Source organism: Watersipora subatra, chromosome 7 (assembly GCF_963576615.1).
Source record: "Watersipora subatra chromosome 7, tzWatSuba1.1, whole genome shotgun sequence".
Taxonomy (NCBI): domain Eukaryota; kingdom Metazoa; phylum Bryozoa; class Gymnolaemata; order Cheilostomatida; family Watersiporidae; genus Watersipora; species Watersipora subatra.
This window is the reverse complement of record NC_088714.1, coordinates 2621395-2635436: the sequence shown is the minus strand read 5'-3', so window position 1 is coordinate 2635436 and position 14042 is coordinate 2621395.

Here is a 14042-nt window from a genome sequence, read left to right as displayed (position 1 = left end):
CCACTCAGATAGTATTAGCTGATACAATAAGACAAATTCATCTACTGCAACAAACTCAAACAAAACATCATGGCTTATGCAGCACGCATTCAAGTCTCTCTTTCCACTTTATGGCAGTTTCCACACTGACAAAGCTTCTTCGGCTGGTGGGACGACATAAACATTCTGTAATCAGTAAAAAAAATGCAATAAATATATGTCATTCTAAAGCGTATCTATTGACAGCTTCCAAATTGGGAGTTAAATAGATTGCGAGTGTAATTTTAAAAACGAATAAACATTTAATAAAGGCACAAGTACGCCAAGCCAACGATTCGAAGCTTTGGTTCTGGAAATTAAAGATTTGCAATGATCAATCGATTTTACCCACTTCCTACGAGTGAAAATAATTTGTAATCATGACTCTAATTTACCAAAGAAAATTCGAAAAAAATATTACAGCTAGGTAAAACAGCAGATAAGCAATGAAACGATGATTGGAGATAGCAAAGAATTATCATTTTATTAATTAGTATATGTATTTATGACTATAAAAAATATTACATTTACTAAAGTATAGAAGACTCTAAGTTAATTTACCTCCATTCTGTCTTCTTCTGCAGCAAAACGCTGCTGACGCCTGTCAGCTTTGGCCATAGGCTGTCTACTCTAATCTTTTACTAAAAGTTGCTCAGATAACTCTGAGTAGCGGTCGCTCGAACTTGAAGCCATTTTAAAACTATGTATAACTTAGTAATTGTTGAAACGCGTTGAATCAGTAACGAGTAATGAGATCTAATTAGGAGAATCTTCGAGATCACAGACAACCCGTTTTACGAGTGATAACATTTATTACGGCCTATATAAAAATTTCGCGCTCGTGATTGGCTAACGAAGCGACCTCATATTTATCGCTTGTGGTTTCGTTTCAGATAACAAGCTTGTGACGTCACGAAATAGCCACCCGCTGGAACGTGAGATTTTTAAAAGAGGGTCTCATTCAAACGCATATATCTCTGGACAGGGTTGGTCTACAAAGACAAAAATGGCATCAAATTGTAGCTGATGTTTTAGCCTTTTATGGGTCCTAATTTCATTTTTGAGGCAACTACATCTTTAAGGCCAACTAGGCCGCTGCGGGGTTCACCTCTGTGACTGATTGGAAGCTGGCGAAGGTAGTGCCCATTGAGCTGGCGAGGCGCCCAATGGTGCGGGAAAGAGACTTCTCAGCTATTTGGACAAACAGGCCATGTGAGCTTTAGAGCGGGGGATGTGTCCTTTAATCATCTTCTTGTTTCTAATCAGTGGTTCAGGAGATGTTCTGTCTTCATTCGAAGTTACAAACTGCGAAAGTCCTGCCAGGGTGGCAGGAGAGCTTCAAGGAAGAGGACTGGGCGAGGTCGCCGGAGTGAGGTCTGGAGTGCCTGGCCTAGAGGGTATACATAAGATGCATCCACAGGCCCGTTTCTGCTGAGACTGCAGGCAGTTTACGCATCAGGACCTCTGGTGAGAGTGTGCCAGCGAGGTGTAGACCTCTTGCCTCTTCCTTCTTTCCTTTGCCCCCTATATAATTTTTTTTCAAAGTAATAAACCTATCAAAATAAATCAAACTCATCTCGTATGTATCTCAGTTATTTTCTGACAGTGATAGTGTACCAAGAGAAGCTGTTGTGAATTCTAAGTGGGTGAATGTAGAGAGTTTCCAAGTGGTGATTCGTCAAATGGTCATTAGTGGTGTAGCCGTTGACTTGTCAATCATGATAGGAATATTCCGTAATAAATCATGTTGCTGTTGAGTCTAGTTAATCAAACGCTTAACGGTGAGGGATCGCATTGGGTACGATTGGAGTGCAATTGCTCTGTTCCTGTCTGGAAGTAAATTATAAGTTTGCGCAATCGGTGGCCTTGAAAAGTGGGCGGGGATATCAGTTGATTAGCGAGAAGATAGTGACCAATACGAGCCCTCTTTTGTGTCACGAGGTTCTGCGAAATATTTTTCTGGATATTGGTGACAGTTCATTCTTTTCTCAAATAGCTCAGAATTCTCAAAACTCAGAATGGTATACTCAGTCTTCCTCCTAATAGTTGTTCTCGTGGGCGTTGTCCCACTGCCTTTTCTGATACAGTGATTTATTTCTCCTTCGACTTTGAGTCTGACATGAGTGATCTATATTTACAAGGGTTGATAACTGTCCTACGATTTATCTCTTTATTTCTTGGCCCTGTGACATCTCGCGCTGCACATGCTTCGGCATGGTGAGAGCCTGTGTCAACGAGACAAGCATTACCCGAGTAGATACCACCAGAGTGGATACCATCAAAGTAGATACTAACAAAATAGTACTACCAGAGTGGATACTGCCAAAATAGACACTGCTGAGGTAGATACCACCGTTGCGGCTACTCCTGGTAAGTAGGAATTGTTTTTGGTCATGTTCGTCCGTTCTCTTGCTCTATCGTATCTCATAATAATATCAATGTTTTTTGTCACTATTGTTGGTTTGTCAGTATTTGTTCACAATTATGGACAAGCCCATATACAGTCTGCTATCGGCTGTGATAAATAGTCTGAGTTGTCGGCTCTTGCTGGATTGCATTGGTATATCCAGTCTGCTATCGACTGTGCGACAGTGAGTCGGTATTAACGGCTTTTACACTGGTAGTGCTGAAAGTATATTTTGTAATTATTTGTAATTAATATATTAACAATTTGAAGATGTCTAGGCTATTATAACCAAGCATCAGTTACTGCTTGGCGGGGTTCAAGAGTTGCCCCGATTTCACTTGAGCGGCAGAAACAACTCTCGTGCTATGCATCTCATGCTGCTGATAATTATTCACAGGAGGTGATCGAGTCTTCTGACCTAGACATTGCTATCATGGCACTTGCCCATAGCAAAAATATCAATTGCCGACTAGCTATTTTTACTGGACAAAGGGACAACATGCAGCTATTGACAAAGGCGACTATGCTCAGAGATAATCTATGTGAGAGTTTCATAGGTTTGCATGCTTTCTCCAACTGATGTAGTCTCATCCTCTGCCAGCAAAAGTTAAAAATGTCACTGGGAACTCATCACAACAGATATCAACTGTCAGCGGACAAAACAAGGACGCGAAAAATCATTTCAAGTTTGGCGACAACCTTATTTTCTCTGTTTACCTAGACCTGCAGACTATGGCCAGGAAAATGGCATCCAAGAAAATGGCATGGACATCAACCAGCTAGACTATTTGGGTCCAAGTCTGGTACAAGTCAGTCCCTCCTTCCCGTCATCAATCAATTAAAGAACATGTGCATTACACCAAATATGTAGCAGCAATATGGAAAAAGGCAACAATACAACATCAATGCTCCATCCTTTTTTTTACATGGGTAAATAATACGTGAAAGAATTATTAAGTATGCAGGGATGTGGCAAATCGGCATTATCACCAACCTGATAATCTGCAAACAGTTAAATGCAGGTGTCAAAAATCTAACTACCATGGTAATAGAGATGTGCTTGTGTAAAAGCAAAGCTGCCTTGCACATGCGTGCACTGCAACTACCATGATGCACGGTAGCAGAGGATGCCGATAGCGAACTCAACATGTTATGTAAAGACTTAGTTCTGAGCCTGTCTTTACTGTGATTATTGATTAACTCAACGATTCAGGGATTCAGCCTCTAATGAGTACTGATCTTTTTTTCGAGTGCAGTTGTCTGACTATTGTTATGATTGAGATTAATGAAGTTGTTTGTAGTCAAAAAACACCACTCTAAGTTTATTAAATAATGCCTTTTAAAATATGTAACAATTATTCTTAATGCACAAAATACAATTACAATAAATGGAAATAAGAAAAGATGCACAAGATATAATTATGAAAATATAACGAATATAAGATAGTCTAACCTTGCTAGCAGCAACCGATAACTCCCACACGAGTCTTGAAGCTAATAACGTAGATACACTGGTAATTACAAGAATATATATATATATGGCGCTGAATGAATTGTGCGCCAGCTTTGTATAGCAAAAATTGGAAATAATAATTAAAAGATTTGGTTACATTATTCTAAGATTGGCCTATGAAGAGGAGATGAGTCTATTATAAAATTACTAAAAAATAAGTTCGTTCTTAGGTCAGTGCTTTGTCTTCTCATCTTTTCGGAGGTGTATTTGTCAGAAGCGGAGATCGTAGGATATATTTAATGGGTGTAAATGTAGTCTTTAGGTTTCTTGTTGAACATGTAATCGCTGCTACAGCGGAGATGGATGTGATGCAGCCCGGCGGTATTGTCATATTTATATTGCCGGTTTCTTCTTTAAGATAATGTTAATAAAGATGATGTGGATAAAGTTTGTTGAAGTATTAGCTGTGTGGCTTTGTAACTGTGATGGGAATGTTCTTTTAGCCTTTACACCTCCCTCGCCGGAAATAGTCACTGACCCAGTGACGGAACTTTTGTATAATAAGTCCGTATTGTTTTCTTTTAGGTGACGCAATGACTCATCTCTTCTTCATAGCTCAATCTAGCCCTCTGCCAATACTTGGGGCTCCGTCTGCCTGTAATATTTGAACAAAAGAGGCAGTCCGATAGTATAAACACACAAAAAAAGGCAAAATATAGACAAAAGAATTCATTACTAAACTGCTGAAAGGGTACTGGGGTGATTAACTTAACTTTTTTGTTGTTGTTTTGTTGATGAGAGGGTCCAGTTATATATGTATATGTCAGATAGTGCGTGGTTACGGTATCGGATGATATGGAGTAGTATAGAATGTCTGTATAGTGTCACCGTATATAATGTCCATCATCCATTGTATATATGTGTAGTTGAGGGATAATGTCCTCGTGGTTAATTGCAAGGGTCAATTGTTTGTGCATATAGTGTCTGATGTCCTTTGGTATTTGTCCTCTCCTGGGTTAAAGTGCTAAAATGCTGAAACTAAATTATAAGATTAATAAATGCAAGTACAAGAAAATACGAGTGCAAGAAAATACAAGAAAGTGTAATTTACAAGAAAATTGTAAAAGTATGTGATCCACTTGCAGCTGGCAAAGCATAATATAATAGGAGCTTATTCAACTTTTATTTTCTTTGATTACAAAAATTTAAAGAGAATTGTAAAATTACGTGGATTCGCATTGCAGGAATTCAGAACACAATTTGAATTGCACAAAGAACTATTACAAATAATTACAAAAACTCAAATTCAATCTCAAAGTTAACCACAAAAGATAATATGTTATAAATAGTACTGCAGCCCAATTGTCCCTGGCTCCAGTCCAGCATCTACTGAGAACAGACTGTCTTTTATTACATTTGCATCACATCAATTTATATCAGTGTTATTTTAGAGCTGTTGTCTCATCTCCAGACACCTGGTTTGGTCAGCTCTGTCGTAAATCGAGCTGTCCAGCACACCTGGACTCATGGCCTGCTGCTTATATATGGTGTATATTTGTCCAATCTTCTAAAGAATATAATAATTTCACAAACACAAAGGTGGGGGAGGGATCTCACACCCCTCCCCTCAACAAAAGTCAGCTCCTGACTGACTTTGGAGCAGCAACTCTCCAGACAACTTTCAGAGAGTATCGGTCAGTTCATCCTTACAACCTGAACGGCAAGGTTCGATTAACACTACACAATCCAGCAAACATGAGATTATCTACGCCATTGTTCTCAATGACTGATGGTAAGTTTGGTCACAGTTATCTTCTCTTTCTTTTTTTTCTTTTCTTATACCATTGTACTTGAACATCTTATTAGCTCAACTGAACATCTTGATCTACAGAGAAGAGGACTAGGACAAGCTTCAAGAGGGTCACTTGGGACATCCCCAAGTGGTTACCATTACTATTGACGATTAGCCCGTTGCTATCCACCGCAGCCGTCGAGCTGCTGGGATGGTTATTGGGTGAGTACTACGCTTATGCTATTACGTCCGTACCCACTGTAGCCTCCTTAATTTCTTTTACATCCCATATTACGCGCTACCGCACATGCTCATTCACACCCTGTTCCTTTGCAGGAACGAGACAGAAGAAGTAACTAGAGGCCGCCTATAGCTACCATGCATATATATATACATATTATAATTTACCATTTATTACAAAAAAAAATCCCCCTTTTTTTTACTTCGTATATATAATGTAACCTATTTACTTTAAAAAAAATCCTTTTTCTTCGTCAAAATTCAAATCTTTGGCTCATCTTAATGTCTTGGTCTTAAATTATACCTTGGTTTGGGTTGTGGTGGTTGTCGTTTCTCGTCTGCGTCAGTTGTCTTAGTATTCACTGTGCCGTCGCAAAGTTCCCTACGTGGTGCAGTTTTCCCTCTATACTTAGGCGGGTCATGACATTCAATTGGCTTTTTGGCTTTTTTGAGGCGTTCCATGTGCACCACAAAAGGTACGCCTGTCGGTTTACCATCAAGCCCTAAAGCTCGCACATAGGCATTAAGTGACCGTATTCCGGTGACTATATATGGTCCGTGCCAGTTTTTTTGTGAATTTCTTAACTTGTCCAGGTAATGTTTTAGGTACGGATATATACACTATGTCAGCTTCCTTGAAGCTATGACCACTAATCTGCATGTCATGGTACAGTTGATAAGTTTTCTGCGCAGAGTCCAAGTTGTCACTGGCTATACGCCATGCGTCTGCCAACCAATGACGAGTCAGTTCCGCTACATTCATGTCCTCATTTAAGCCCGGTTCCCATATACGTCGCAAAGCCCCGGCGACACACTGCAGGTTATTAGCGATGAAATGGGAACATATGCGCCGAGGATCGCCGGTAGTTGACGGCGGCATCGCAATAGTTTAGCGCTGTTCAAATTTCGCAAACGACCGCAGGCAAAACCTTCCCGAAATGCATTGTACGGGTAAAGGTCACCATTATAGGAACGTTATGGCGAGCGAACAGTTTATTTGATTACGCAATTCTGTTTACGATATCATTAACGATGTGGCTTTTATGTGAACATTAAACTGCGCCGAGCACCGCAAGTGTTTTGCTGCGCGATATTACCGCCGGTGCTTTGCTACGTATATGGGAACCAGGCTTTAGTGATCTAGGTAGAGTCGCAGGTATGCACAAGTCAAATGGCAAGTCCAGTTCCCGTCCAAAAGCTAAGTAGGTAGGCGTAAAGCCTGTGCTAGTGTGTGAAGTATTGTTAAATGCTGAGATAACCTAAGGTGTAAGCTCGTCCCAATTACTTTGATGACGATTCACAACAGTTGACATAAGGTTGGCAAATGTACTAAAGAGCCGTTCAATTAAACCATTGGTAGGCGCGTGGTAAGGTGTGCTATGCCTTTTGTCAATCCCTAGCATTTCGGCTAGCTCACTCATTACTGCATTAGCAAAGTATTCTCTAAAACTACAGGAATGCAATTTGAAAGTAGTATATAAGCCTGGCAAATATCATACGGTGCCTGATGCACTATCACGCGCAGTGCTTGCTGATGAAAACAATGACGATGCCTTTGTGGGAGCAAGTGGGATTTATTTGCATGCCCGCCTTAGTGATATTGAAAGCTATGCACATGAACAAATGTCAGATGATTTCCTAGCCGAAAAATCTAACTACCATGGTAACAGAGATGTGCTTGTGTAAAAGCAAAGCTGCCTTGCACATGCGTGCACTGCAACTACCATGATGCACGGTAGCAGAGGATGCCGATAGCGAGTGTGATTACCAAGAACTCAACATGTTAAACAAATACTTGGAGCATGCGATACTTAAAAGTAACCCAGCTAGTTTTGTAAGATTTGGTATTGATGTCAGTACTATTAATCACCACCTTCACAGAGCACACAACTTTCTTTCAATGTTCTATGATTCATCGGTGTCAGGTAGATACTAAAAATGGTCAGGGTATCGAACATAATTATAGAGCTTTCATTTTTTCTCATGAAATAAAGCTATTAAATATTTATTAGACAAGTGCATGTAACAACCACAGAACATAAAATGATAGAAAAATGAATTTCGACTTCGCTGACTTGTCCTAAGTCAATGCAAAATAATTTTATAAAAATTGTTAAAATTCTGCTTTCAATTGTGTCTACTGAAGACATTTTATTGATATCGTAAAACATGATTTTGTGAGGTTTCTCAGAGATGTGAATGACCAATTTTTGAATGCCTCATAGCTAAATTAGTCTAAATCACTGCAGAAATTGCCTCTGAGAGGGAGTGCCAATAGAGTTTCAGTTCTAGAGCTCTCGGCTACTTGGTTAACAATCTATAATCCTTGGTTATATAAATGACCTACCAGATGGTTTATCTTGCAAAATTAACCTCTGCACTGACAACACACTTCTCTATCAAACTGTGTTGATACTCATACTCTATCAAAGTTCAGTCGGACGCCAAAAAGATTCCAGTGATCCTCAAATGTTGTGTACAACTGGTCGAAGAGCCGAAAGATGCCATTAAAACAAAGCATGTATCATAATATGGAAACAGAAACAACATTCACCCTCGGATCCTCGTTCGCTGAATAGGCTGAAGTTGCTACATAGCTTGACATAACTGTACAATCAGATCAGAAATTTGACCAAAATATATACAAGAATACATAGGCGCATAAAGCACCTCATGTACGAAGCACCAAAAAAGATCAAGCAGTTTGCATATGCAAGTATGTGTAGACCGATCTTGGTATACGCTGATGCGGTATTGAATACATATGTCAAAAATACTATTCACACTATTGAGATAATACAAAATAATGCGATGCATTTCAGTGAAACTCTTGAAGGGCCTGAAAAAGGCATCACCAAGGGAGAGAAATCATGGAATTAATCACACTTGAAAAAAGACCATCTTTCCTTGCTGATCTAAATTCTCTAGTCTGAGGAATGTTACCATGTCTTTTTCAAAGCATTTGATGAAACAGCTCGAAATCAAGAGCATATCACAATGGAAACCAAAGCAGCTGCTAGTGGAGAACCAGTCTCTTTAGGTGCAAACATCTAATATTACTTGGATTCAGCAGAAAATGAATAGATAAATAAGCTCTGATCTGTGCAGAAACAGCAAGTGACGTTTTTTATTTCCCTCGTATACAAAAGGGTACAAAAAACAAGTCAGGAGTTGACAACTTCAAAATAAACACAGAAAATGCAGTTTATGTTTACATGTTTAAAATTTTTCAACTCACATACTACTACAAGAAACAATGAGGTATGCCACCAAAGTTTTCTGCCTCTAATCATCTTTGAAGTTAGAGTCAACCAGTACTTAACCGTCATAAACAGTACAAGTACACCCAAACTTGAACAATCTCGAAAAACTAAAGGTTTCCTGGAAGATTTATTATAAGTTACTGTTGTAATTGTTAGTGTAATTACAGTGTAATAGTTAATAATTACATTACAGTGTAATTATTACAGTGTAATAGTTAATAATTACATTACAGAGTAATTATGAGTTATCCCAAAATGGTACTTGAAGTTATTCCTGCAGTTTGGATTAATCTTTAGTTATCTCCTGCAATAAAGTACACAACATGTTAGAAATGGGTGATAAATGAACTAACCCTTATACCTTGAGACTTGGACTGCAGTTAATTAGGGCTCTCCAATCAATTAGATACAGTACAGAGAGCCATAACAGGTAAATATACCATCATATAACACTATAACTTGCTTGGAAGTTCTACCTCACCTGACGTATATTACTTTATATTGTGATTATAAATAAAAGAGCCGTTGACGCTATCATATTTTGTTTGTATAATATTATGTATTCCCAAACATAATTCTTTTAAGCCTGGTTTCCATATGCCATCGCAAGGCTCGCAACAAGGCGCACGACATCGTGCGTAGGTCGCGCGACATGCGTACGCTGATCGCAAGGATCCAACAGAATGGATCCTTGCGATGGGTGCGTGCGATGAGATATCCCACAATACACCGCGCGACCTTTTCAACCTATCCCATAATGCAAACGTTCGAGTGTTATTGTTTACGAGAAATCAGCGTGGTGGAATACGCAGCAGTAAAATTGGAGAAGGAAAGCGTAGACATTGGAGAGGAAAGCGGGGCAGTAATGAATACATCTGAACTGCTCTCAATAATTCAAGAATATCCGGCTATATATAATAAATCTAGCCAGTGCTTTCGAAACCCAAGACTAAAATTAAATGCGTGGAACCAAGTGGCAGAGAGAATGGAATCGTCGGTGGCAATGTGCCAGAAATACTATCGTTCGTTCCGAACGAGGATTGGAAGGTGAGACCAAAAAATTAATAAAATTTCGTAGTGAAAGATGATGACATGAACTCTAATATGTTTACACTAGCACAGGGCATGCTGGGTGATTACTAGGAATTGTTGACAACAAAATCGATGCGAAAAAAGCGTGATAATGATTCAAAATAATTAGTTTCATTTTCACTTGTGTATATGTATTATTATTTGGTAATACTAATAATAAATAAGGCGTTCACGTACGGTAGGGAAGTGTATCAGCTAAGTGAGTTAGTGAATGTAGTAAAATAAAAGTATATGTATTTGAAGTATGGTTGTGGTAACTTGTTACTATTTTCTTTTCCATAGATATGTCAGAGCAAGAGCAGGGCCTTCTGGGTCTGGACTAAAAGATATAATATGTGAAGACTCCGAGTATGAGCAATATCGATGGCTCTTCACGCCCATCAAACAAAGAGGAGTTGTGACATCAGCACAATCTGAGTCATCTGCTCCATCACCTATTCTATCCCCTGACCCATCCTCTGCTTCATCACCCATTCCATCATCTGCTCCATCACCTGTTCCATCATCAGCTCCATCACCTGTTCCGTCATTTGGTCCAGTTGCTAAACTAAATATACCTCTTCTAGAAAACGACCATGGTCAAAGGCTAGCAAGTTGGAGAGTGAGGCAGATGAGGTAGTCCATATTGAAATATCTGTTACTGCTAAATTGTACTCATTCATCTGTTTCTTATTTATTTTATATGTTTATTATTTATTTATGTTTCTTATGTATTATTTGAGGTTCATTGTTGTAGATTGATAAACAAATCCTGAAGGCTCTTGAAAAACCAGAAGAGGAAGATGAGGATAAATTGTTTGCTATGAGCATTGTGCCAAAGCTTCGACGTCTCAAAGGACGAGTGAAAAGCCGAGCACAACTCGACATCCTGAGAATTTTGGATGACGCTGAGTGGTTGGAGCCTACGTACCAACAGCAAGAGCAGCAGCAGTGGAGTAAAGAAACTAGCCAGTTCATGCAAATGCTTTAGAAGCATATATATAATATTAGAGCTTCTATATAATGTTTATGTGTGATAATATACATATGTATAGATATGTATGTACATATAACTATATATATATATATGTACATATATATATGTACATATAAATATATATGTACATATATGTATAAATATATATATGTATAAATATATATATGTATAAATAAATATATATATATATGTACACATATATCTATATATATACATATATCTATATATACATATATCTATTATACATATATATATATACATATATACACATATGTAGATACACACACACACATATATATATATATATATATATACACACACATATAAATATGTATATACATCCTAATAGAGTTAGTCTGATTGTGGTGACTTCATGTATTGTGATGAATTCATTGTGGTGTATTGTTTCAACTTGTTTTACATCATAATATAGTGTCACATGACAGTTTAGAAACATAAAATAAAAAATAACTTGACACGCAGATTGAATTAAGTGAACAAGAAATATGAACTCATTGCACAGTATCACCATGTTGCCGCTTCCCAGTGCTTGTGACAAGCTGTACTTGCCATGGAAGTGCTGCTTCTGGCGAGTTGACATATCTTGTGAGGCATTCCCTGATCTCCTTTGCAGTATATGTATGGTTGAGGGGTCGTGGTCTGAGTCTGCCTAAGGCACCACCACCCTCTGTTACTTCTTTTCTCCAATCGCCTTCGATCAAGTCGCCCGTATCGCTGTAGCTATCAACAAAACCTGTTGGCTTGTACCTAGCATTATCGGTGAGCATCAGGTAGTTATGGAGGCAAACACAGGCCTGGACAGTCAGGTCTACCAAATCCAATTTTGCACGGATTGGCCGGCGGAATATACGCCTTGTGCACACAGTATTCCAAATGTATTTTCTATTGTTCTTCTACATCTTGAGAGTCTATAATTAAATACTTGTTGTTCTTGGCTCAGATTTTTGCCTGGCCATGGTTTCATGAGCCAACTGGTAAGTGGAAATATCTCTCTTCGAACCAAATAGTATGGGATAGAGTACTGACCATGCTGTGTGGGTGGAGGAAGATCATGTACTCTATGGTCAAACCTTCGTATAAAAGATGACTGTTTAAAAATCCCAGCATCATTCTCGCTGCCATAACTACCGATGCTCACACTTAGGAAGCGATAATCGGCATCACAGACAGCCATGAGAACAGTGGAATGGAAATGTTTATAGTTATAATATAACGAGCCACCTCCACTAGGACATTCAATAGCCACATGTTTACCATCCAATGCTCCTATGACGTTTGGCATATTCCATTCAGAAGTGAATTTGTCTCCAATCAGTGTAAAGTCCTCTTTGCTTTGTGGTTCCTTTAGATAGCGATCTTTCAAAGAGCCCCACAGAGCCTGACAGACTTCACGAACGATCTTGCAAATTGTTGCGCGTCCAACTCTGAAGTCGAAGCTTTGAGACTGCTGAGAATCTCCTGCAACAACAAATACCATTGCCCTAAACGTAATCAATTACCTTTAATACAATTAATTGAATAACACAAGGTAAGCATGTTTTTAAGTGTATAACAATGAATGGCCAAGATTTGTCGATTGTAGTCTGTTAGGCAGCAGTGAAATACATAAATATAAAATACAAATATATCAAAGGCATCATGTTCCAGCTTACCAGTTGCAAGGTATCGGAGTGTAATTGCTAAGCGTTCCTCATGGGAGATAGCTTCACAACTCCGGCAGAATCTTGCTTTCATATATGGTGAGACACAGCTGAGCAGGTGGTCAAATCGCTCAAGTGTCATCCTCATATATCTTCAAATTGAGCAACGATGATAAGCAACAATAAGCACATCGCAGATTTTTAACTGATACTAGAGTATGTATGTACGTCAGCATTGATAATGTTATTATTACCGTTATCATTATTATTACGTGCATGAAAAAGAAGAAAACACACACGTACTGACGCACGCAACTCACCTGAAAAAGGTTTCCCGATCTCCTTCCCTCAACTCTTTAAAGAGTATGGTACTGGCCAAGCTGTTTCCTTTTTTTGAGTGAACCACGTATCCAAAATGCATGTTTCCTGGGCATTCTTCTGAGTGCGTTGATTTTACGGCGCATCCTTCTCCTGAGGTACAGCAAAAGTAGAAGCCTCCGCCTGCGTGTCACCATGATGTTTATATCGCGAAGAATTCTGTCTCCCATACGAAAGAGTAAATCGGAAATGACGAAAGCGAAAACGTTTAGCTGGAAAACCCCACATTTTCCTAAAAGCATGACGCCTACGCGCGCGCTATGGAAACACTGCATCGCACCCGACGCAATGCGTTGCGCACGATCATTACGCCGCGCACGATCATTGCGCTGTCATATGGAAACCAGGCTTTAATAGTAATACGTTCTTATTTTTCTGCTATTGCAGTGTTCAGTGGACTTTTGACAAAGAGCTCATAAAACTAACAACCAACTAACATCCATTAAGTCATTGTAACAAGCAAAACATAATCACAGTGCCTCAAGTGAAGACCTGACTGAGCGCAGACAGAAACAACTTAACGAATACTACAAGTCTTCATGCTCAAGCCGCACAGCTTGTCGTTGGGCGCAGCTTCTGGTTCAAGGTCATAGACCGCGACAAAGACCATTCTTTTAAAACTTACGTGAGGCTCAGGACAGCTTCTCAATAAATGCGGTCTCAGCTCAGCTCCCGCGCTATAGCCATAGAATCGCATTCATGATACACTTTTATGTACGGGGGTTTTGGCGACCTACTCGTTTATTTTTAAGGTTACAATTA